The sequence below is a fragment of the Lycorma delicatula genome, chromosome 3 (genome assembly GCF_047948215.1).
Source record: "Lycorma delicatula isolate Av1 chromosome 3, ASM4794821v1, whole genome shotgun sequence".
NCBI classification, from domain to species: Eukaryota; Metazoa; Arthropoda; class Insecta; order Hemiptera; family Fulgoridae; genus Lycorma; species Lycorma delicatula.
This window is the reverse complement of record NC_134457.1, coordinates 171,333,273-171,359,046: the sequence shown is the minus strand read 5'-3', so window position 1 is coordinate 171,359,046 and position 25,774 is coordinate 171,333,273. Positions and strand designations below refer to the sequence as shown.

At 31.8% G+C, this 25,774-nt stretch overlaps 1 long non-coding RNA gene across 2 annotated transcripts in view; it reads right to left on the bottom strand.

Moving 5' to 3' along the window:
• Positions 1 to 242: 242 nt before the first annotated feature.
• LOC142322218 (uncharacterized) overlaps positions 243 to 25,774 on the bottom strand; it is a 30,077-nt gene continuing 4,545 nt past the window's right edge. Inside the window, exons 2-5 of one of the 2 annotated variants that reach the window (XR_012755806.1) lie at positions 25,142 to 25,304; positions 19,783 to 19,945; positions 16,930 to 17,160; positions 243 to 527 (exon numbers count right to left, since the gene is read on the bottom strand). This is a non-coding gene — a long non-coding RNA (uncharacterized LOC142322218). The remainder of the gene's footprint in view (positions 528 to 16,929; positions 17,161 to 19,782; positions 19,946 to 25,141; positions 25,305 to 25,774) is intronic. The other variant, XR_012755807.1, reaches the window with a different exon arrangement.

Here is a 25,774-nt window from a genome sequence, read left to right as displayed (position 1 = left end):
ATATAACTGGTTCAGCCGGGTCTTGAACTACTAACCTCCCGGACGGGAAGAGATAACGACTTGTGCCACTGTCATATTAACCAATCATAAATTTTCAATATTCTATCATAAGTGTTAGGTAACTTGGCGATAAAGATATAATTTTTTTACAACTTATCAAAATAAATTATTTTATTATGTTTTATGTATTTTTAATGTTCTCTGGATGACATTAATAATACTGAAAGCGCACAAGTTTTTATTATGTGAGGTTTCTTTTTTCTTGTTTTTTTATATATGAACAGGTTACGGTCAAATTTTCATAAAACAACTAAAACTTATTCTCCTCTAAACGTTAAGATAAATCATTAAAAAAATGTTTTTAAATACAAAAGTAAATAAATTATAATAATTATGTCAGAATAACACAAATTTTTTCTTATAAATCATAAATCAAGATCACGCCCAAGGTTTACACAGAATATTTTCTTCTACACTCCACACCAAACCAGTCAACTATTCATACGTCAATGACAACCGTTGGTTACCTGAAAAAAGTTATATAATTTGAATAAGACCATAAAAATTTATTTTCAATTTATTTAAGCGAAAAGCGAGGTGTAAAATTACTCCTGAAAATAGGCAGACTAAAATTTAAACGTAACTTTAATATAAATATAATTTTTTTTTTGTTTCTCAGGACGAAAAACACTTCCGCGTTATCATCGACCGGACACGATATATTTGTTGAAATAAACAGAGATATATCACATAATATATCTCAATTAAAATAATAAAATTACCATCTGCTTTACGATAAATGGTATGAATAGCTAAAACACATTACAATAATACAAATACTTGAACATAAACAGAGGGCCCTAAGAAATCGTAAAACATAACAACATTTCATTCATTATTCCCTAGAATAGTTTGCATGTTAGCAGCTAAGTTAAACTTTCGACGCAATACCGCATAACAGATTCAATTCATTACCATGTGGTGCACTATCAGTTGGCAGTTTCAACGTGCACCAATGGGTGCATCTTTTTTCATCATCAGACACCCATGAGTAAGGCTAGTGCGGCCTATTCACAAAAGGCAAATAATAACCTCCTCTCGACGGTTATTTCTGCATGAGGAGCTCTACGATGACGTAGTATTCTTAATCGGATGAAGTTTATTGTTAATGTTAGCATCCCCCATTCACTTTGTCACTCATCATGAGCCACCCTCTTTAGAAAACAAACAAGATCGTTCGAAACGACGCGATTGATGAAAGGAGGCTGGAAACAAGCTTCCTTTATCCCACCATCAGCGCGCTCATTGCCTGGAATTCTAATATGGCTGGGGATCCAGCAGGAGCTTACTGTTGTATTACGGTGATTCATTTGCGAAATAACACACTGAATCTTACAAACAGGGTGTCTGTAATCGTCCTTAATCATCTGTAAGGCACTCGTGGAATCTGAGCAAACAATAACGGGTCGACATGTTGGGCTAATTATACTTAAAGGGTTATTAATGGCATACAGCTCCGCAACGAAAATGCTGGAAAGGTCATACATAAACGTTCTGTTGCTAACCAGAAAAACACAACCAACAGAATTAACGATTCTAGAGCCGCCCATATACACTATATCATCAGAATTCACGCTATTTATAATATTATAAAATTCGTCTTGTAAGATAATCGGATTTGTATTCTTTTTATGACATTGACAAAGATCAAAGCAGTAATTAACGTTAGAAAGGTCGCCAAGGGAGATAATAACTTGGAGAAACAATAAGTACTGGAGGAAATGATATATTAGAATTGAGAAAAAGCGCTGAGCTCTGATGCTTGGCGGAGCAGTAGATCTAGGCTGTTCCTGGTAACGATTAACATGCTGGTTGAAGAATACTACATCAAAGGTTGGATGCTTTGGTTGCACTACAATGCGAGCCACATAAGAGCATATGATTTGCTTCCGTCTATTACAAAGAGATGGCTCACCACAGTCAACCAGCATGATTACTTGTCAAATATTATCCGGTTTTTCTTTTTGGTATTAACAATTTTTAAGATGTGTCTTGCTACTTCCAGCACTTCATCGTCCTCTATATCCTCAAAAAGACGTCGAGATGGTGGTGGTGATTTAAACCTGGGAGGCTGGAGATACCATACCAGGCGACAATTTTTTTTGTAGATCCCTTTATAGGATTTTGGTAGTTTGCTACACAGTTGGTGCAGCGAAAGTTTTATTTAATGGTGTATTTTATTTAACGGTGTACAGATTGAACTGGTTTTCGGTAAAAAAAACTGTTGATCTTTTCACCATAACTGTCCTTCTTCTTGTTTGAAGTCTTATTTAGCTCATAAATAGTGGCCGTGAGCGAAACAACCTGACCAGATAACATCTGAACAAGCTGTTTAACTCACAGTACGTTCTGCACTGTTGACTTGCATTTGCAGGGGCGTGCCTTGATGTAACGGCGGCAAATGAGACGTCTGATTTAACCAGGTTCCGGGAATTCAGTGTTTTTTTTTATATTCTCTTCGTGCGGCCGGAAAATATAGCTTTGGCACGGTACAAATTTTGAGAATTACCTTCTCCTCTTTAAAATGGGCAATCTCATGAGCGGCTGATTGTGATCCACCATAGTTAGCACATTTTCCTTCTTCCTCGCAGTTAGTATCATTGTGACCCTCTTTAGCACATTAAGCATATATTGTAGTTTTTGAGCAAGAATGGCAAAAAAAATTTTATGCAAGTGTAGTGTCGCCATATCCTTGACGTTGGAAACATCGCTGTGGGTTGGGGATGAATTATCGTACACGAACTGACGGGTAACCTACTCTACACGCCGGAAGGGGGAGATAGATTTCACCGGTTCTAAGTAGAATATAAAAAAGATTTCCACCTTAAGTTAAGAAAAACTTCAAATTTACTCAATACAATGCTTGCACGTGAAAAAACGTTTCACATGTTTAGCATACGACAAGCTCCATCTTCTTACAATTCCAGCAATATATTGGTCATCCATTGCCGAAAGGGTTGGTCATTGCAAAAACTGTTTCAGACAAAAGTTTTAAGACTACGTTTAGAGGACTAACGACCACTTTCAACCGATTCAATACTGTGCCTATTATGGGAGGTATGATTTTTTTGTCTTCGAAACCCAATCTTTTGCACCCCCTGGGCCAATGGTTGGTGATATCAAAAACTTTTACGTAAATACATCTTAGGCCCAAATCCAAAGAATAATAGGAACTTTAAACGAATTCGATATTTTACAAAAAACTTATAACGATATTTTGTTTTTCCGAAAAAGCCTCCCTGTTTCCACCCCCATAGTCCGATTTTGGCCGTTAACGAATTCAACCGAAATTTTGAGACAAGTTACTTTTAAGGAACAATTTGAAAGTGATTGGTGCAAAATTACGGCAGTTATCGTGTCCACAAGAAAGTGAAATATCTATATATATATATATATATATATATAAATAAACTTTTGAGCTGATGGTGGTTTTGGTGTCTGGGGGATGTGAAACGCGATGATATGTCGAAATTTTCTGGAAGTCGAATCATACAATAGCGAAAGTTGAAAGCTACAATAGGTAGCTTACTTATGAAATATACCTAAAAAATAAGTAATTTTCAATAATAGTTTTCTTTTTCTCCACCTGCTTCAAAAGATAGATGAAATGGCAATTTTGTGACGTGTGAAAATGCCTGATAATATTGATTGTCTAAAAAAAAAAAGTTAACTAATTTTTGAGGCTAATTAAATTTTAAATATTATTTTTATTTGGAATATTTTAATTTTTCAATAAAATAAAAAACATTTACAGTTTCAAAATTTATTCTTTTTTTACAGATTTCAGATTTAATTAATTATTTTCCTAACTAATTTAATTAACCCTAAAATTATTTTAGCATCATAGAAGAATATTTATGCAAAATTAGACTTATTAATTATTTTATGTTTTTTTTTTTTTTTTTATTTAAATTAAAATAGGCATTTTGTTTCATCAGGATTTAGTAATTAATTGTAAAATTAGCCGTTAATTATTATGTAAACAATGTAGAAAAAGTTCAGTATTTTTAATTACTGTGTAATAAATAAATGATTTTTTTATAAATATACGAACTGTATTAAAAAAAGCTGACAACACAGTTGTAGGAGTTTCCCGTCAGGCAGCTAAAGCCGTGTTCCGGTAGTCCTACTACTGTGGATTGTTTCTGATGCACAGCTTACACTCACAACTTAATTAAAAATATTTATCATTTTATTTAATTATAATATTTTTCGTTTAGTTAATTCAATAAATTTAACTAAAACGCGTACTCATACCTATCTATCTAATTAATACCGCGGGTTGGCTGTACTAGCGGCGACGCTCGGTACAACTACATTAATTAACTAAATTAATGTAATTTCACAACTAACACACAAAAGATTTCGCTCGTACGGTCGACAGATTGGTCTAGCCACGAGGTAATCCTCGGGACAACACAAGGCCTCGCGGCGAGGTAAGCCTCGTCGTACCGGTGCGTTAAGACGCACCAGACTTAATGCCGGTACCGGCATCCATCCAAATCCAGTATGGCTTCTGGAGGAACCAGTCCACAATACAGGCTGTTTCTAAGGTGGTCAATTGGGTAGCTGTGATCAGACAGGGAACATGGAAAAAAAGGCGGATGCCGCTGCTTATATTACTCGATGTGCGTAATGCTTTCGGTACACCGCCCTAGGATGTCATCATGATCACCCTTAGGGAAAAGGGCATAATTGCGTACCTTCGAAGGCAGGTGTGCCTTCTGCAGTATCTCTGCGAACGATGGGTTACTGCAGATGCGCAGAGTAGCGGTCTCCGATTTCAGACATTTGGAGGGATCCCGCAGGGGTATATTCTGGGGCCCCTGCTTTGGGTCATCGTCTACGACGGTGTCCTTCATCTTCGCTTGCCGGTGGGAACAGAAATTATAGCCTATGCTGACGACATTGCGGTTCTGGTCGATGGTAAAACGGAGGTAGAGCTCAAGCAACTCGGCACTGCAGATGATAGATGACTGGATGGGAAGCCATGGCTTGGAACTGGCGCCGCAAAAGAGCGAGTATATAACTCTAACGGGTAAAAGGAGAGTGAGGCCCATAACGCTCAAATTAGGTGACCACACCTTGCAGCCTAAGCATAAGGTTAAATATCTGGTATCAAATTAGACCAGTCGTGCAAGTTCAGCGAGCACATTCAGGAAAGTCGCGATAGGGACTTAGAGACTTAGACGTAGAGAACAATCAAAGTTCTAAATCAGCTGATGACCTCTCAGCTGGCACCAAGGCCCTCAAAGCGTAGGGCTATCATGTCTGCAATAACATCTAACTTGCTGTACGCTGCTCCAGTCTGGGGTTATGCGGTCAGAATACAGCGAAACATGACTAAGCTGCAAAGAACACACAGAAGATCCCTACTAGGGTATAATATCTGCATACAGAATGGTATCGTACGACGCGGCATGCGTACTGGCGGCCATCTCTCCTGTCGACTTGATCATCCGAATGCCTTTTACGGACGGTCCATATGTCATAACTTATAAGTCAGATTTAAAGGAGGCTAAATATAAAAAAAAAAAAATTAACTTAAAGACAACTTTAAAACAGCCCTCACAAACAATAAAAATATATAACGAGCTACGTATTTCAATTCTCTTTAAAAGAACATAAACGAATGTGTATTTGATTTTCACAAAATTATTTAAAAAATCATAAAACCGGTTTCGATACAGAATACATTCCTCAGGTGTTATAAACAGAATCCTCCCTTCCAAACAGCATTTGTATGCGTGTCTGTGTCTGCCTCCCCCTTAGCTTAGCACCGGGATGTACCGATCATTAGCGGAAAATCCCGATTCGTTAATACATGTCTTAGTGGTCAGTTGTATAGTTGTTTTATTTTATATCGATATATATATATATATATATATATCGAAGTTTTGGGAAAATTTAGTACTTTTTAACCGGATCCGAATTTTCGGACGAAAAATCGCAAATATCTCGATAACGCTCGGTCCTAGCGCTCTGAAAATTTTTTTCGAACCGCCTCGAAGAAACCCTATCTGCTCCCAGTCGTATCATCGGATAATATTTTCAAGTGCCTCCGGGCCGCCGTTCGGAAATTGGACAAGGGGTGCGATGGGGTGCCACCGTAATATCTCGGCAACCGTTCGTCCAATTTTCACAAGTCAAACGGCGTATGTATCAGCAGGTCAAACGCTAACTGTTTAACGCATCGGCTACACTCTTGATCAACCGGATCTTGATTATCCAGAAATTAAATCGTTTAGCAGTATGTTTTGATTGTACTCACCCACCGTAAAACGTACAGATCCGATCTTTTGCTAAATACGCTCAAACCTGTACTCTAGCGCAGCTGTAAAGTATAAACTTATGAAGACCAAAAGTACAAAATAAAAAATACATAAAAAAGCCTTTTTAAAATACACTCATATTAAATGCACGAAAAAGTAGAAAAAAATATGTAAAGAGAATTTTTAAAACATAACTCTTAAATTAAACGCACTAAAGGTAAAAATATAATTTTAGGACGGTATCTCAGAAAGGATTTAACAAGCTTTGATAGTGATATGTAAAATTATGTGAAAGTCATAACTTCAAATTAAAAATTTGATTTTTTTCCCAATTGTTTCTTACTAGTGATGAATGAATGGCCTAAACAGTGGGTTGCAAACACGCATAAGAAAAAATTGGCAAAAACATAACATTTTTAGTTTGAAGCTATGACTGTCACATAATCTTGCATATCATCATCAAAGTTTGTGTTAAATCCATTCTGAGATACTGTCCTAAAGTTATTTTTTACATTTTAGTGCGTTTAATTTAAGAGTGATGTTTTAAAACATTTTGTAAATTTTTTATTTATTTATGTGATTGTTTTCTTCATAAAATAATGAATTATAACCAAAACGTAGACACCGGAATATACCGATCACTAGCGGAAAATCCCAATACTAGCGAAAATTCGATAGTATCAATTTCTAGAGTTAAATTTCTAATTCAATTATCATAATATCAATTTTCATCATTCAAAAAAAAAATATTTTTAAACAAGAGGTGAGTTTTGGACACCTAATGATCTCATTCCGAGACGCCGTGCGCCAGAGCAACCCGCTCGGAGGACCTAGCTGCGGAGGCGTGCCCTAGGCACGCCCTGCAGCTAGTATTAAAACTATAATCACATACAATGAAAAAGGTAAATTCTCGTACATAAACCAAAAGAGAAAAAATGCACAAAGATAAAGAGTAACAGGAAGTGTACATTTACCTTCAAATGCATTTACGTTGGTGCATTTATTTTTAAATGATCAATTAGACTTGAATATTTCGTCATTGTTGAACTTTTAAATGTGAAATGGATTTCTTATCGTTTTGTAAGTACCTCCCCCTTTTCTCTGAATCAGCCAATAGTATTTACTATTAAATTTATATATTACCATGTACACATTTCCTACTGCTGTTCTTTATCTTCGTGCAATTTTTCTCTTTTGACTTTTGTATTTCCCTTCTTTTTTTTGTACTTTTAGTTTTATTATTCTGTTTGTAACGCCTGAGGAAAATACTGTGTATTGAAACAGGTTTTGTGAGTTTTTAAATAATTCTCTTAAAATCAAATATATATTCGTTTATTTTCTTTTATTATGGATTTTCATCAAGTAACGGCTACATCCATCGATTAAAACTACTCTTTATATTTTGACAATGAGATCAACACCAAATTAAAGACAACTGCTAATAACTTGTAAACGCTAATTTGGCGTCTACTTAAAACAATTAGAAGAATAGAAAAAGGATATTTTTTTATTTTTATTTTAGAGATTTTTGTATGAGTTATTTTTTTATTAAGTTTTATTTTTATTTTTATTTAAGAATGAATAAGCTACAAAAACTCTTTCTGTGTATAAGAATCCATTCGTAAGAGATAGAAAGAGCATAAAACCTGAATCTTAATAAAAATTAGAAAAGAATTGCAAATCATTTGAAATAAAAAAACAAATATTGAGCGTGAGCTTAAGATTTCTCAATTCATGGAATTCAAACCCACCGTGTTGGTCTAGTGAATACGTCTTCGCAAATAAGCAAATATTTCGAAGTCGAGAGTTCCATCGTTCAAATCGTAGTAAAGGCAGTTACTTTTATACAGATTTGAATACGAGATTGTGGATATCGGTGTTCTTTTGTAGTTGGGTTTCAATTAATCACACATCACAGAAATGGTCGACCTGAGACTGTACTACACTTCACTTACACACATACATATCATCTTCTGAAGTAATACCTGACGGTGATTCCGGAGGCTAAACAGAAAATAAATTCACGGAATTCAAATAATATATATATATATATATAAAGAGTGTATTACGAAGTTCTCCCGGTACGTTCATAGCCTATTCTACTCCTGAAAATAATGGAAAAAGTACTATGAACATACGTCCTAAAATGCTTTGTTTGCGAGTTACGGCTAGTGAAAAATATCGTTTGGATTTCAGCTACCCCAGTGAAATGTCGTACTGAAATTTTTAGAACATTAATTAAGGGGCAGAATTAGTAGTGATTTAATATGGTTTTTGACCTGAAAAAAATCGAATAAAATAGGTCCCAGTACCGTATCTGCAATAGTGTTTGAGAATTCTGAGGTAAAATCCAATAAATTTTGGTAAAAAACCCTGTTTTTCATATTTGACCTACAGTAACTTTGTTAATTGGGTAAGAAATACATAACGGTTTTAAACGAAATTTATAGAAAATTTAATTCCGAACAAAGTAGCGTAAGATAAGGTGAATAAAAATAAAAGTTACAAAAATTCCAATTTTATTTAGAAACAGTACATTATTACATCTGTCAGAAAAAATACTTATTTAATGTAAAAAAAAAATAAATTATTTTTGGGTGATGTGAAAAATTTTCTGTTAAAAAATTTAAAAAAGCTGGAAATTATACTATTGTAAAATTAAAATAAATAAATAAAAATTACTTAGATATTTTTTTTTCTATTAATGACGGAAATAAAATAAATTATTCGAAAATTATTATTTCCAAGTTTTTAATAAAATAACAACAGCTGATCAACAATGCGCAATACTCTTATTAGTTTTTAAAACATTTTTTAAGGTACATTAAGTATATCCGGTACTGTGAACTGTGCTGTCGTAAGCGAAGATTTTCTGTGAATTTTAGTTTGAACGTGATCCGTTTGCCATTGAAGTAATGGCGCACTTATTTACAAAAGAGGAATACGCTGATATGGTATTCATTTTGATTATGAGTAATGGCAATTGCTACAGCTATGGAAGTAGAATATGAAGTACGTTGTCCGAATAGTAGGATTCCAGATCCCAAAACAATCAGCGCGACTTTTCTCAATCTTCGGAAAAAAGTTCACTAACCGGTATTCGTACCAGCTACGAACGATCTGTCCAGCACGACGCTGTTATTGATGACATTATTATCGTTGCAGTTCAGCGCAGTCCAGATGTCAATACACTATGTCTTTCTAAGCGTATCGGAATTTCGCATTCGATGGTTTAGAGGACATTTAAAAATAAGTTTTATCCTTATTATAAACAGCCAGTTAAACATCTACAGCTAGGAGACGGTCTGCTTCGCTTGGAGTTCTGCAGGTTATGGAATAAAAATCGACAACACTACTAGTATGTTTTGTTTACCGACAAGACAAATTTTACTCGATATGGTGTCAACAACTTACTCAGTGACCATATATGGGCAGAAGTAAATCCTCATGAAACGGTAAAAGGCAATTTTCAACACCGATTTAGCGTCAATGTTTGGTGCGACCTTCTTCACAATCAGCTGTTTAGACTTTCATATTATCTGGCCCCTTAAATGCTGAAATCTGCTTGCACTTCCATCAAGAAGAACTGCCCATGAAAAACTGCTTGAAGATGTTCCTCTCTAGCGCTGAGACGCAAAGTATACTTCCAGCACGCCTACCCGCTTCTTTTGTGCTGTTTCCACTCACTTAAATCATCTTTTAAGTGAGTGATGGATCAGTTGTGGCAATCATCAACATTCAACATTCAAATTGTGGCCATCAAGTTCGCGGACCTAAAACCTTTGGATTTTTGCATCTGTGCATGGATGAAAAATATTCATACAAAACAAAAATAAATTCTCGTTAGGAATTAATTGTCCGGATTATGAATGCGGCTGAGCAACTTAAGGTCAGCCCTGAAGAATAAAAAGAGCAATAGAAGCAGTACAGAAGCGTGCCAAGAAATGTGTTAAAATGGCGGTTACATTTTTGAACACATATTATAAACCGGTGCGTGTAATACACTTTGGTCTAGTGTACACTTTCTATATAAAATTATAATTTTTCCAACTTTTTTTTTTGTTTTATTCAACTTATACTGTACCATTCTGTTCGAATTAAGTTAGTTTTGATTAAAATATTTATGCATTTGTCACCGATTTAAAAAAGTTAAATCTTACGTTAAACAGAAAAATGGGGAAGTATTCTTTTTTTTACTTACAAGCCTACCGGTACTTTAAAATAAAAAGAAAACTTTAAGGAATGCAAAATAAAATTTAAATCGACTTCAAAAACGAATGCTTAAACATAATTTTCTTGATTTATTTTTAAGTTTTGACTTTTTCAATTTGAAGCGGAGCAACTTTATGGTTAGTAATAAATGAAAAGAAATTTATTTTTAACTTTTCGTGGAGCTTTTTTTATGAAATCAGTTTTCATTTTTAAAACGCTTATTTTATTTATATTCATTTACGATATATGTCCGAAAATACATGTAAAAATGCATTAATAATCCATTAGTATAATTATAAAAAAATAATATAATTAGAAAATGTTAGTCTTTTGTCCTTAATTATTCGAATTGGGTTTGAAAATGTAATAATTTTTACTTAAAATTCTTACGATCAATCTGACTCGAAAGAGTTGAAAAATAGAGATGGAAATGAGAAAAATTTAAACGGTTTTTGAATTGGTTTTTGTTGAGATGAACTGAAAATGTCTGGAATATTTAACTGCGATCATATTTAGTCTGACTGCGATCTCCTTTTATCAAAATGATATTTTTCATTTAAATGCGTTACACTGAAACCTATTAGAACTACGGGCCTGAATCGAATTACACATGACGTCACAGTTATATTGCGTGCATTGCACAGTAATTCGCTAATCACTATCTTGGTTAAATTATATAAAAAAAAACTTCTATTTGTAAAAGAAAAAAATATGCTGATGTGTTGCAAAACGTTAAGTGTTTTATAGCAGCTTCTATCACGGTGAGGATCGGTAGCGATAAAATTTAATGGTATGGCTAGGCATCGATCTAGCTTGTTTTCACGGCGGTTAAAAAGGCGCTTAACCATGAAGCTACTTGAATTCTAAACAGGGTAAACATGTTTGACTATGAGAGTGTGGAAATAAACTAAATACGTTTCGGTAAATTAAACTGTTTCTAATTGTCGCTATTCCTCTTCACGGATTTATTTTTAACGATTATAACAGAGACACGGCAATTCATATAAAAGTATGATGTACACAGCGATCAGTAAAATTATTACACTCGGATTTGAAGATAGCAAAAAATAAATTTTCATACGAGAAAAATAGGAAAATATTTTTCTATACATAATAAATATGAACACAACCACATTCACACGTAGTGTAATAAATACATACGCATATTAATATTCCTCTCGCTTCTAAGTAAAAATCAAATACTACATCTACGTGCCGATTGTGTTATTTGTCATAAATTATTATTATCGGTACCACTGTTCATAGGATATACGTATAAATCTAAGCCCTACAAAAATTTTACAATCATAACGTACGCATACCTAAGTTTACTACTTACATTTTAACATAATTTCCGTTTGGTAGAAAAGTGCACAAAATACTTGTTTGCGTATGCATCGACTAAGTTACAAATCAGGCTCATAAAATATATCCTATATTTAATATATAACGATGGAAAAAAATTCTAACCAGCATATAGCAATTTCTGATTTAAATCGTAGATCTACACCGATTTTAGTCGCTTTGACTGCGACAGCAATCATTTTAGTAACAAGCCATTTATTATGTCATCAAATTATCTTTTATTTACTCATCGCAAGAAAATAGTTAAAATAAATAACATGACATAATCGTTTAAAAGAAGGTAGTACACGAGTAATAAAAAGGAAGATATTATCATATCACCACAAATAATCATTGAACGACAATTAATTATTATAACTTACTGTCAAATTGAGAAACGTATCCTGAGAAGTCCGAGTGATTCTTTTTAATTCGCCCCTGACACCAGATTTTATTTCATAAAAATAAAACCTCCGTATAGCTGTTATAATATGTCAACATAATATGCAAATCCCTCTACTTATATTTTTATTAATTGCATTAAAAATAAATTAATATTAGATTATTCATCTGCATATCTTAATAAACAAAATAATACTCATTTTATTCGTCGATTCGTTATATTAAAATGTTATTCAGTTAAATTTTAAAATTATTGAAGAAAAGCCATAATGTTACACTTTAATTTGTATTAAAAAAAAAAAAAATACTTAAATATAAATATAAATAAAATGTGACAAGATTAATAAAATTTTAGAATATTTTTATTTAGATTAGATTAATTTAAGATCATCGCTTATCATTCAATCCGCTTCTCTTCGTTTCACAAATATGCTATTTAAACTAACAAGTAACATTTTTAAAAATGTTAATTACGGTTCAAAACTGAAAAAAAACTAAAACTAAGCATTTAATTTATATAACCTACTAAAATTCTTTCGTCTAAGCTGCTTCCACAATGCTTTGCTTTCTAAAAACAAATGCACTAAAACCGTTACAAAAAAAATGAATAAAACAGTAGTTTAAAAATGTATTTATTGCAGAATACATAACTATTCTCAACAACTTCATAAAAGTAACATAGTAAGAAGTGATTGATAGGTAATTTAATTTTATTAAAGTATAAATTCTGTGTTTTTCTTGTTCTGAAAATCGCGGATATAAAAATAAAATTTCTAAAAAAAAATTGAAAAAAAATTAAAATTTCTATAAATTTGAAATAAAAAATTTTTATAGTAAAACTGAATTTTCACGGAGTCATACAAAAGTAATATATTACTTAGCGCGAATAAAATGTAAAGAAACGATATTTTAAATCACCGAGCTCAGACAATGTACACGAAATGTTGATTTTATTATAATATTAATCTTTAATATTTAAACTAAATTCTTAGTTACATAAAAGCTAAATATTTTTAAATTGTCTAGGAAATTCCAGAAATAAGAAGTCTAAGACTACTTTGTTTTCAAAAATAAGAAGGGGTCAAAATTCAAGAAAAAACACGATGGCACAGTGTAACTACCTACCATCAAATCGTAACAAATACAAATCGCAGACCTAAAGGTTTCGTATAAATGCGCATTTTTTGCGGGGTTTAACCATACGGATGCAGTATGGTTGATAAACGAGCAAACCCACCGGGTTGGTCTAGTGGTGAACGCGTCTTCCCAATTCAGCTGATTTGGAACTCGAGAGTTCCAGCGTTCAAGTCCTAATAAAGTCAGCTATTTTTATGGGATTTGAATACTAGGTTATGGATACCGGTGTTCTTTGGTGGTTGGGTTTCAATTAACCACACATCTCAGGAACGGTCAAACTGAGACTGTACAAGACAACACTTCATTTACACTCATACATATCCTCATTCATCCTCTGAAGTATTATCTGAAAGGTAATTCCCGGAGGCTAAACAAGAAAGAGTAAGTAAGATAAACGAGCAAAAACCCAGCGGTTGGTGTCATGGTAAACTCGTCATCGCAGATCAGCTGATTTCGAAGTTGAGAGTTCTAAGGTTCAAATCTAATAAAGGCAGTTACTTTTATATGGATTTGAATACTAGATCGTGGATAACGGTGTTCATTGGTGGTTGGTTTCAATTAACCACACATCTCAGGAATGGTCAACCTGAGACTATACAAGATTACACTTCATTTACATTCATACAAATCATCCTCTGAAGTAATACCTTACGGTGCTTCTGGATACTAAACAGAAAAAAGAAAATAAATGACCACATGAATACGCACTTGGCTCTATGGGATTACATCATGTCGCATCGTGCCGTCCGATTCTAACGTATGGCATACTCAATGATCTGCTCGCTTTTGACTGCAATTCCTCACACTTGGCGTTATGGGACGGCTGACATTGTCCCATCTCAGTAAGCAGAGACAAGACTTTTGCAATTCACATTTCGCTGAGAATCGAGCAACATAATATTCAGTGTTGTTAACCAACCAACATTCCCAATTGCTAAAGTCTAGCACACACCCAATATGTTTGCTAGAGGGCCTTTTTAATCTATCCTCTCCCGCTGGAAGTGATCTCGATTCCAGGAGTAATATATTTTTATTCTGAATAGATTTGGTTTGGGGCCACCAGTGGCTAAGGGCACGCCAAATCCTACACTGGTGTAATCAACCTACTTCAACGGAGAAAGCCCAAGGTGGAATCCCCTGTCGATGACCGATCGACAATAGCAAACCTTTTTTTCCCCTTCCTACACCTCTCCACGGGACCAACAGCAAAGTATTGCACTACACAGGGGGCATGTCCTTTAACTCAAACGACCCTCCCCACCTACCAGCATAGCAGGTCAGGCCACCGGTTGGATCTTCTGTTGTTATTTGATTTACCTACTGCAATAAGAACAGCCATTCCAGACTGCCCCACCGGTCTAGATCTAAATGTAACCCTCAAAAATTCGCTACTCAACAGGAAAATGCAAGGGGTCCAATGTTCCCACACTTCTTCGCCACCGCCCACCCAAGCAAGCCCGGACAGACTGCGACTCCATGAGAGGCTAATCTTCAACCCCCCTCATCCACACATGTCATGCAGCCACAGCTACTCACGGTCCAACTCCCAACCATCACGGGTTTTTGTTATCAAAATTCTTGAAGCTAGCTTCTCAGCATCATCACAGGCCCACCTATTGGACAACACGTAGTCCTTGGTCCTCTCCGAAGTAAACCAGACTAATCCAAGCTCCTGTCTCACACCATCCCACCTATAACATTTATAGATGGTATGCTCAGGTGTATCCAGTGGCTCGCAACACCTGCACACAGAGGTAACACACTTTCCAAATCAACATAGGTATCCTTCGAACTTCCCTTGTCCTGCTAGTAGTTGGGAGAGGTAGAACCCTACCTCCTCGAAGTTATGCTTCACTCCTTTCAGAGTCTATCTACCAAGAGCTTACCAACGGTATTCAATAACGATATTCTGTTGATAAGTATATCCATCCAACCATCTTCTGTTACACCTTTTTTTCGGCACCAGCACCAACAATGACTCCTTCCACCGTACAGGAAAACTACAATCTTGTAACACATCAAAGACAACCCAAAGATGCCTTGACACGAGCATCTTAATGATAGACCCTGAAACCATGACAATAGGAAACCTGAATTAGTCTAAAGCCACCCACTAAGCAGTACAGGAACCGAAACACAAGGCAGACCTCCAGATAAGCCTGGGAAATAAGGATGGTAATCTTCTTTGATCCAATTTAATTTTTAAGAAACGGGTGGAAAATGTATCTTTCTAAAAATATTATGGTCGAAAATTAGGTTGATCCTGATTTACTTTGAATTTAAAAACCAATGTTACTGATGTACACTGGTATTGTGTTTCAGTAAGAGCACTAACCTTTCATTATAGTCTTAATCATCTCATGGTTGGGATGTATGTTGTAGAAGCGTACTAGTAAATTATAATGATTGAAGCACAGTACAAAGACACCATTTAAAAAATGTTACCTTATTTTAATCATGGTTAAAATGTTTAAGTGATCAGTTATTGTAATTTGTTCTGTAATTACATTTTCTATGTTTTTTGTTTAATTACATTTTTATTCATTATGATTAATTACTTACTTATAAAGATTCAATATATTATTACATCTTATGACTTAACAATGTTATATTAAGGAGGTTTAAGGTTTTTTTAACATAACTTTCCCCGTAGAAAGTACATTTCTATAACAACGGGAAAGTTTGATAATTATGTCAAAAATCAGGTTTCAATTTTTTTTAGGTTTTTTTTTATGAAGGAGTCATTAAATATAAATTCAAAACAAGAGGTAAATTCTGTTGTGTGTGTTTTGTTTTTATTATTTTGATTTATAATTTTGGATTACCAGTACAAAAATCTTCAAATTTGGCATGGTGGCTTCTATATATATATATATATATATATGGAACATTGATGCTATTTAACTTTGCAGTTGGCATAGCATTTTTTTGAACACATGGTGAAGCAGAGGAAAGTATTAGAAGTTATACTCATTTACTTGTCGGGAAACTTTAGCAATACCATTACTGATTTTTGTAATGGTATACTGTAATATGTATCTATAATGTATTTGTAATTTATTTATTACTGTAATTCCACAAAAAAAAGGTATATGTACAATTGTATTAGTACAGTATTGGATACCACATGAGAAATTTATCAGCTACAATGACAAATGAATGGAGAATTTCACAAAATTGCAATCTATGCAGAAAAAGAAAGATATAAACTGTGTTCATTTTTATGTGGTGAAAAAAACCAGAACCGAAAGACATGCAAAGGTACTTTTCAATTATTTATGTAAATAACTTATAACGTTCCATGTTAAATAATATTATTAGCAAAATTAAGTTTCATCTTCTATAGAAAAGATAAATTATTCACTTCAGACAATACACTTAACTTGTGTTTGGCAGTACCATTGTGCTCTTTTCCTACATGTGCTTCAACTTGGTGCACCCACTTCAGGAAATGCTTGACAAAAAAATTTGACCATTATTTCAACAGTTGAACTATAATTACCTGTGCTTACATGCCATTATGGAGTAATATAATCCAGTAAAAACATCATTATAAAGGCAATAAAATTCATTTCAGCATTGATGTTCAATTTGATAACGTAAGGAATGAATAATTCTCAATTTTTTTCAAATCAACGATTGTCATTTTATTAAGACAGATTTTTTTTTTGTGAGATTTCTTTTGTCCTTAAAACACATTTTACTCTTCTTTTGTTTAATAAATCTCTCACACCTGTAACCAATCAAAACTTACTAATTGTACCATTATTGGTTGTAATTAACATTAAAATAAGTTTATTTCATATTCATAAACAGAATAATATATATATACATTTTAAAATAATATTGTTTAAGTAAAAGTAAAGGATTGCATGACATTAGGTGAAATTGAAAACTTCAATAGAGTTTATAATAAAAACTAGGTCGATGTGAGACAAAAAACTGTAGTTTTGCTTTAATTCAACATTCATTTTATTAACTTGTAAAGTTAAAATCAAATTATGCCGTTTTATTTTCATAATTAATATTTTTATAATTTATATTTTAATTACTAACATGATGTATACATATAGATTCAAGCTTACATAAATTTGTTTAGAAAAAAATATGGTAGTCATAAAAAATGTTTTCACAAAGGTGTCTAAAGTGAAGCATTTTAATGACTTTTATTTCATTTCTGTGTTATATAAAGAACTTCAAATGTATAAACCAGCTTTAAATATAAATTGAATAAAAATATAAGAGATAAATATTAAAAATTAAAAAACACGACTGCCAAAAAAAAAAACATTGCTCTTTAATATAGGATAATTACTAATATAGGAAAATTAAAGACCGTGCGGGTGACAATCAGTTCAGCCATTGAGATGCTATGGTGGAATAAACATACATACACCCTGAATATATTACACTCCTTATTGGGCAGTCATGTAAAAACACTAGTAAGACAATAACTTCACATGTATGAGATATGAAGTTTCCAAATTGTTCAGAATGAAGCGTTAAGATGAGAGTTATTCAAAAACAACTCTTCATCTGATATTTTTTCAAATTTTTTAAGTAAATTTTTATATAGCCGTGATACTCCTGGTAATGTAACGATTCCAACGTGGGGTCATACATTTAAATCAGTTCATCAGTTGTACTGCTACTAACAAACATACATACATACCAGATGTATATATGTATGTATGTTTACATATTTGTATGTATACATACACTCTTTTTGGGCAGCCATGTAAAAATGATACTTTCAACTTTTATTGATGTTAGTCACAGTTTAAAATCAGTTATAAACAAATACACATGATTTCAGAATTTTTTTTAATCTGGGTAACAGTGAAGAAAATTTATCAGTTAAGGAAAAAGTAAACCAATGAACAGAGTTAAGAAGGATAGGAAAATGAAAATAATAGCATTTTTCAGAAGTATTGTTATCAGTATTGTCAGTTATCTAAACACTCTTGAAATATCATCTTTGGAATAGGAGGGCGAAGACACTGCATTTAGGTGTGATAAACTGACTCTTTTTTGTCACTGAATCACTTCCTCAAGGAAAACCTTATGGTACACCCATTTATATTAATAAAATAATATCATAATCCAACATTAATTTCTAGAATATAACATATATAACTGACACTAGCAAAACAAACATTTCTAACAATCCAAGGCTTAGATGTACCATTTATCATTAATACAATCAATTAACAAATCTATCTCCTGGCCACCATTTGTTGTAGTAGCTCTAATTAACAACAGATCCATGTCTGCAAATTAATCGTATAACAATACAGGATGTGTTCATACTAAGTGACTGTATAATCACTTGACAAACATAGGGACAAAGCACCCAACAATTCCTGTCTAAACCCTACACCTGATATCCAGAAACCTCTATTTTATCATATCATTCAATCATAACTAATCCTGTCCTGATAACTGACTACCGTAACTAGTTCTTACAATCCTTAACTATTCTCTCAAAAGAGATTGTAAAAATTTAATGTTACTAAAAAATATTTTCATATCAGATTAAAAAAAAAAATGCAAATAAGGAAGTACAAAATTTGATTTACTGTTTGAGATGCCATAATCAAAATGATAAATGACAGGGAGTAAAAACTAAGTCTGCTAATAGAACATCAAGGAAAGACAATCTGCGGCACTTCTGTACAAATATAATGCCTACCAAAGCAGATGCCAGTTAAGATAACAACGAAGGTAATTCAAAATCTTATTCAGTGATAAATGGAAGACAGCTGTCTCAGGCGTTTAGAATACGATCGAGTCCAGTCAAGAGTGAACCTAAGCATGTTCTATCTCTTGTCAACAAGAGAATGATGAGGTAACTGGTAACTTATATGCCTGAGGGCAGTCAGTTTACATCCAGAGTACACTAACCGATAGATATTTGCATTTCATTCCTTGTACATCAATCATCTAACTGCAAGATCAAAAAGATAACTTATAATAAAATGCATCATTGAATGCTGTTATTTAACTAATGCTTTATTTTAATTAAAATACCAACAAACATTTTAATCCTAAAGTATATAGTAAAGTTATTAAATCATTGTTTTTTTTTAATTGTAATGAAAACAATTTTTTAATAAAACTTTAAACTTTTCTCCCAAAGAATTGAAGCAGAGATGAATTAACATAATGTTTCATAATTGAAATTAATACTTTAATTTATTGCTCTACATTATCTACTCTTTCTTTCGGCTATTGCATATAAAAATCCCTGCTATGCAACAGGCATTAGTCAAGATTGTTTTCTCTAAGAGTAATGATGTTCACTACACAGTATCAATATTTATCCTATGGAGAACAGAGTGAAGATATCACATACATTTAAGTAGGTGTACCATACTAATATTTATCCACATATTTGGCTTAGTAAAGATGGCAATAAGAAACCAATCCTCTCCTAAATTTTCCTTATATGCCTGGTATGGAAAGCTTGTTTTCCTTAAGATAACCATATCATTTTCAGAATTAACGTATCAGCTCACCTACAACAATTACAGTTACAGCACTTAAATGCTTCATAAAATAGAATCATATTTTATAAGTAATATTCTAAACACAATTATTGAGAAAAATCTAACTGTAATCTTTCACTCTAAAAAGTTTCAAAAAATGCAAATTTTTTCAAGTCACCACATTAGTCTAGATTTGGCAGAATTTCATGAAACACTGTATCTGAAGATCAGCAAAATTAAAGAAGATGTCAATATACCTAAATACAAAATCAATTTGTAACTCAGATGAATTAATTGATCAACAAAAATATAAATAATCTTTCTGTAACCAGATATCGCCTACATTAAATTACTCCCATGATATTTTTGCTTACTGTTTAACATTAGAATATTGCAATGCAACACAAGTTTACAAAACATCTCAAAAAATAGTACTTGGAACCCTCTCCATAACATGTTAAAAACACAAGAGAAATAAAAATTACAATAATTGTTGTTCATTTTTTAAATTACTTCTAAATCCAGGGATAAGTAGAGACTTAATTTTGTCTAAGAGGCTCCTCAGACTTCTTCCTCCCATTGTTTTACCACAGACCTGTCAACCAAAAGTAATTTTGCAAAAATAAAAATAACCTTTAAAAAAGCTCTTGTAGTCTAGAACTCCAAAAAAGCACCTGAAGAAAATCAAAGTATTTTTTTATTTTATTTATTTTTTTTATGATACTGTCACATAAGTTTGAAGCTTGTGCATAAGATATGGAAATGTAGCATAAAAAAAATGCCATGTCTGACCAGGATTCAAACCCAGGACCTCCAGATGAAAGGCCGAGACACTACCACTCGCATCATGGCAGTTAGCACATATTTGGTCCTACCTTTATCTCCAAGTGTTCTAAACCCCCCTGACTCTCTTAAAATTAGCAAAAAATCAAAAATTTGTGATATTTAAATTGTTCGTTTTTCAAAAAACATTCTACCTTCAACATGAAACTAATTACTGTTCAAGACAAAAGGTTCTGGTTCTCTTAATACATTTTAAATGTATTAAAATTAAATATTATGATTTGCAAGCTTTCTTTTTGCAAATTATATTCTACCCTCAGAGAAAAATAAGGAATTCAATAATGCATAAAAAAAGTCAGCCCTTGCTACAGCCTCTTCAGACCCTTTAATGTATGAAAATAAAATATTGATATATTGGAAAAATTCTTTTACAATACTCTTTTACCTTCAACAAAAAAGCAAACAAGGCTCTGGTGTTAAAGAGTTCAAGCTTCCTCCCTAGAACCCTTAAGTATAAATAAAGATATTGTGATATTCTAACCTTAACCTTTCAAAATGTTTTCTACCTCAAATGACAAATAACAGATTAAAAATGTGTTAAAGGGGTTCTCAGTCCCATTTGTCTCTTCTTCTTTGGTAAAACTGTCTTAAAACGAGTTTCAATAGACTTTTCATCTATCTCTACTCCATCTGTCCTTTGGCTGAACATAACTCCTTCCTTTTTATTTCCCTCTAGCTTCTAGTAAGTAAAAACTTGGAAATATTGGGGTATTAAGTCTACTAATTTGCAATTTGCTTCAAATAGCAAGTAAAACCATTATCGCATAAAGTTTGAGCCCCATTTTTCCCTAGTTCCTTAGCTAATTCACTAAAGACTCAAATTCCAAGATGTTCAAACTTTATTTTTAAAAATAATAATTTTTTTTTAAATACCTTTAATTATTATAAATTAATATTATTTAATAATGTTCAAAATTGTTTTTATACTTATTTATTATTTATTTATATTTATATTATATTATTATTTATTTATTTTATAATCAGTATTTTATAAATATTTTTAAAATAAAACTGTATTAGCATTTAGATTTTTTTTTAAATCTGATGGATACATAAAAACGTCAATAGAATTCAAAAAACAAAGAGTTCAGGCATTCTTTGTTTCATTCAATAATGATAATATGTTGGGCCTTACCATTAACATAAAATTAATATATATTGAAATTTAGTGACATAAAATCTGGAGATCCCAGGTTCAAATCCATCTATAAAATTCTTCAATTAACTTTTTCCTTATCACATAGCAGCAGTACAAATATCAATGAAAATTTGCAAAGGAAAGTTTTTCTTAACTATGAAATATAATCTGTATTTTAACACATACCAACATAAAGAACAAATATTTAAAAAAATTGAATAATTAATATGTTTAAACAGATAACAAATTGCAAAAATTACACACTAGAAATTTGCAGTAACAACAGTTTTCTTCTGTTTAGCAAAACAATTTTTTTCATGAATTGCCTACTCTGAATTCACATTAAAAATTTAGATGAAAAAATATGGTATGTAACATTTGACACCACTTTTTTTGGAAACATTTCTGTTACATTTTTACCAAATGACTTTTCATGAATAAAAAGCTTGCTTAAAAATGTATATCTTTCTATTTGGTCCTACAAATATTTTTGTGAGAATGATATTTACCACTTTATTAGTAATATGGTTGTGTTCTACCACCACTCACATAAAGCCAGACACTCCTACTAATATTCTGTAGAGCAGATAAAAGTGTCAACAGTATATTCAGTTCTTTCTGTAGTTAGTAGTTATACAAAAATTTTGCATTTGTTGATGACTAAAATGAATTTGGTTTCAACTATTTGGCACTTGACAACATCAAATGTCTCTTAAAAAATTAATTAAAAAACTAATCATGTTCTAAAAACAAAGAACTATGCTTCCATATTATCTTATCAGAATTATTATGCAGTTACTTCAGCAATAACACTGATAAATGAATTGCATAATAATTTTTTCCACAAAAATCTTTTCCTAACATATTTTCATGCATGTAAATAATGATTTTTACAGGCACTACAAAAGTACTGACTATTACTTACAACAGAACATAAAACAGTTTCATGGAATCTTTTCCTATCCTCACCACAAAAATTTAATGTTATTGCAAAATATGTTGAGAGAATATGAAAAAAGTATGAGTCAGAATATGTTAAGGAAAGTTTTTTTTAAATTTATTCAATATATCGACTTCTGCAGCTCTGTAGATACCAAGATTTTATTTCTCAAAGTAGATATTTGCATAATTTGCAGCAGTTTCTGCATATCTACAGCATTCAACACAATAAACAACACAGATACAATCATAATTCAATAAAAATGTGATAAAAATTTTATAAAAAACCATTTTTCCAGGTATTAAAATATCCAGTCTTTTAAAAAGGAATTCCTTCAATTATCCTTTTATCTATTAATTTAATACAATTCGACAGACTATTATTATAAAAGTGTACAACCCACTGATAGATTTTTATCAACTAGACAGTCTACGGAATAGAATAACAAATTTTTTTTACTAATTTCATACTACATCCACGATTGGATGTTATATAACTTTAGAACCTAAATTTGACATTACGGAATGATAAGTTTGATATTATGGAATGTAAAACATCAATTGATAGAAATATAATAGATCAAGCTAAAAAAGGTAGTGTAAATCTCTATTTTTAATAGAATACTGCTTGTATTCCTTTTCTTTTGAACAATAAACATTTTTTCATTATTTTTTTTAGAAATTGTTCCAAAATGCAACACCATACTGTAAAACATTTTTAAAAAATAGATTGTTTTTAAGAGTAAAAGATGACATTACATTAATAAATCTTTTTATACAAATATGATTGAGTTTAACTTGTTAAAATACTGTTCCCTTGTCTGTCCCATAAATTTCTCATCAAGGTAGTATGCTAAAATTTAGCATTAGTGACTCCCAGTCACTCATCAATAAAAACTTCAGTATTTATAAATAATCCATTTGTTGTAAAATCCTGAGTAAAGTTTTTTCCTCAGACTCAATAATGAATTGGTAAACTTAAAATGTTTTACTATTTAACTGACAAGGTTGTGGTATTTCTCCCTTATATCTCTGGTGTTCTCATAAACAACTTTATAGTGCCATCATTAACAAGCCTAAAAAGAAGAGATCACTTCTACACTGATTACTTTCCCAACTAACCCTTAGTTATATAATAAATAAGATTATGATGGAGTTAACTTATGATGGATCTTGTTGAATTCCATTTTTTTAAATATTGGTTTTAGAATTTTTCTTCATATTTTTTCACATCAAATTTAATTTCAACTTAATGCTCTCTTCCCCCAGGAAGAGTGTGAATGAAGCCTAACATTAAATTCTCACTTCCTACTCTTTTGCTTAACAGCATCCTATACTCAAATCACCACTAAAAAAATATTTTTGTAGATACTTTAATATATTAATTCACAAGACTTTAGTTTCCAACAAATCAATAACAATTAAGTGAAGTAATTTTTGAAATTACTGTTTTTTAACACCATACCATAGATATGGTATTCAAAAATTATAATAATAGTAAATAGTACTACACCAATAATATTCAATAAGTGTAATAACAATAAGTAAAATAATATTAAAGTTGTACCTACTTATTAATACACATTTAAGGTGTATTACATGTAAAATTAATGTTACTGAATATCATTTTCTGAATTCAAAAAAAAACCTATTCATAAATAAAATGCTAAGAAAATAGAGAACAAAATCACAAACATCCCCAAAGACTGTTTGATCCACAGTTTTAATATAGATCAAAAGTCTTCTAAATTTGAGGAAATGATTTACTAGAAGAATTTTTCTCCTCCTTTTCACTTTTTCAAATCTCTGTTGATTAGTAATTTAGTGATTACTAAAGTCCAAGATATTAAATACAAGGTGCTAATGGAAATTAGTGATATTCTCAAAATCCTCAGTTTGTTCATTGTTATCCTCTTCACTGAAGATTCCGCAGTAGCTAAAACTGAAGATAATTATTTAGCAGTTTTAGATGATTATATATATTTTGATTATGAATAAAACCAGTGGAATGTGTTTATCAGTTAAACATTACTTTGATATATAGTTTTCCCATAATTGGAAGTAAAAATATTTTATATGAAGTATATTTTATGTTTCTACATTACTGTGATCAGGATCACTACTATGACAATGGATACTTCCCAATGAATCTACATGTACAGTTCATATACAAAGGCCTACTCTAACCAGATTATTTATTTAGGCATTTATTATTTTATTTATTAAATTTACATTTCATTTTTATTTTATTTTGGTAGTACATCAATTATAACTTAACATTTGGTATTTTCTGACCTTGTACCTACCATTCCAGGGGAAAGCTAGTTCTGTTATTTGAACACCAATGTCTAGGCTATTCAGATAACATGGCTATCCAAATTCATTTAAATGTAAATCTTTCTTCAATAAATCTGAACTAGTAATATCTCAGAAAAGCTGTTACATAACACCTGACCATATCAAATTTCCCTGTAATAGTAGTAAAAATAGAGCATAGATATAAAACAACAATAATAACATGTAAACATTATCCAACAACTCAGAGTGAAACTTTGATAAACATAAATATTGGTTTAGAGAGATAACTGTTCTCATTGTTGTGATCCTTATTATATTAATGTAGAAATATATCTAAGAACATAAACACATTTATGTTTAAAAAGTTATAGTCATGATTAGCCAAATATTTGTGCTGAATATCAAATATTTTTGATGAACAAGTTCTTGAGATAAGAGGCAAAAACTATTTAGAAATGTTAAATTTCCCCCACCCTTAAAACTGACTGACTAACTTAAAACTTTGGAATTTTAAATAATTTAAAAAATACTTTCATCACACTAAAGCTCAATTTTCTATGACCAAAAAGTAAAAAATTGTAAGTGGCAAAAAACTACCACTTTTTTTAATTAGTCCAAAATTTAATACCATCGTTCCACCA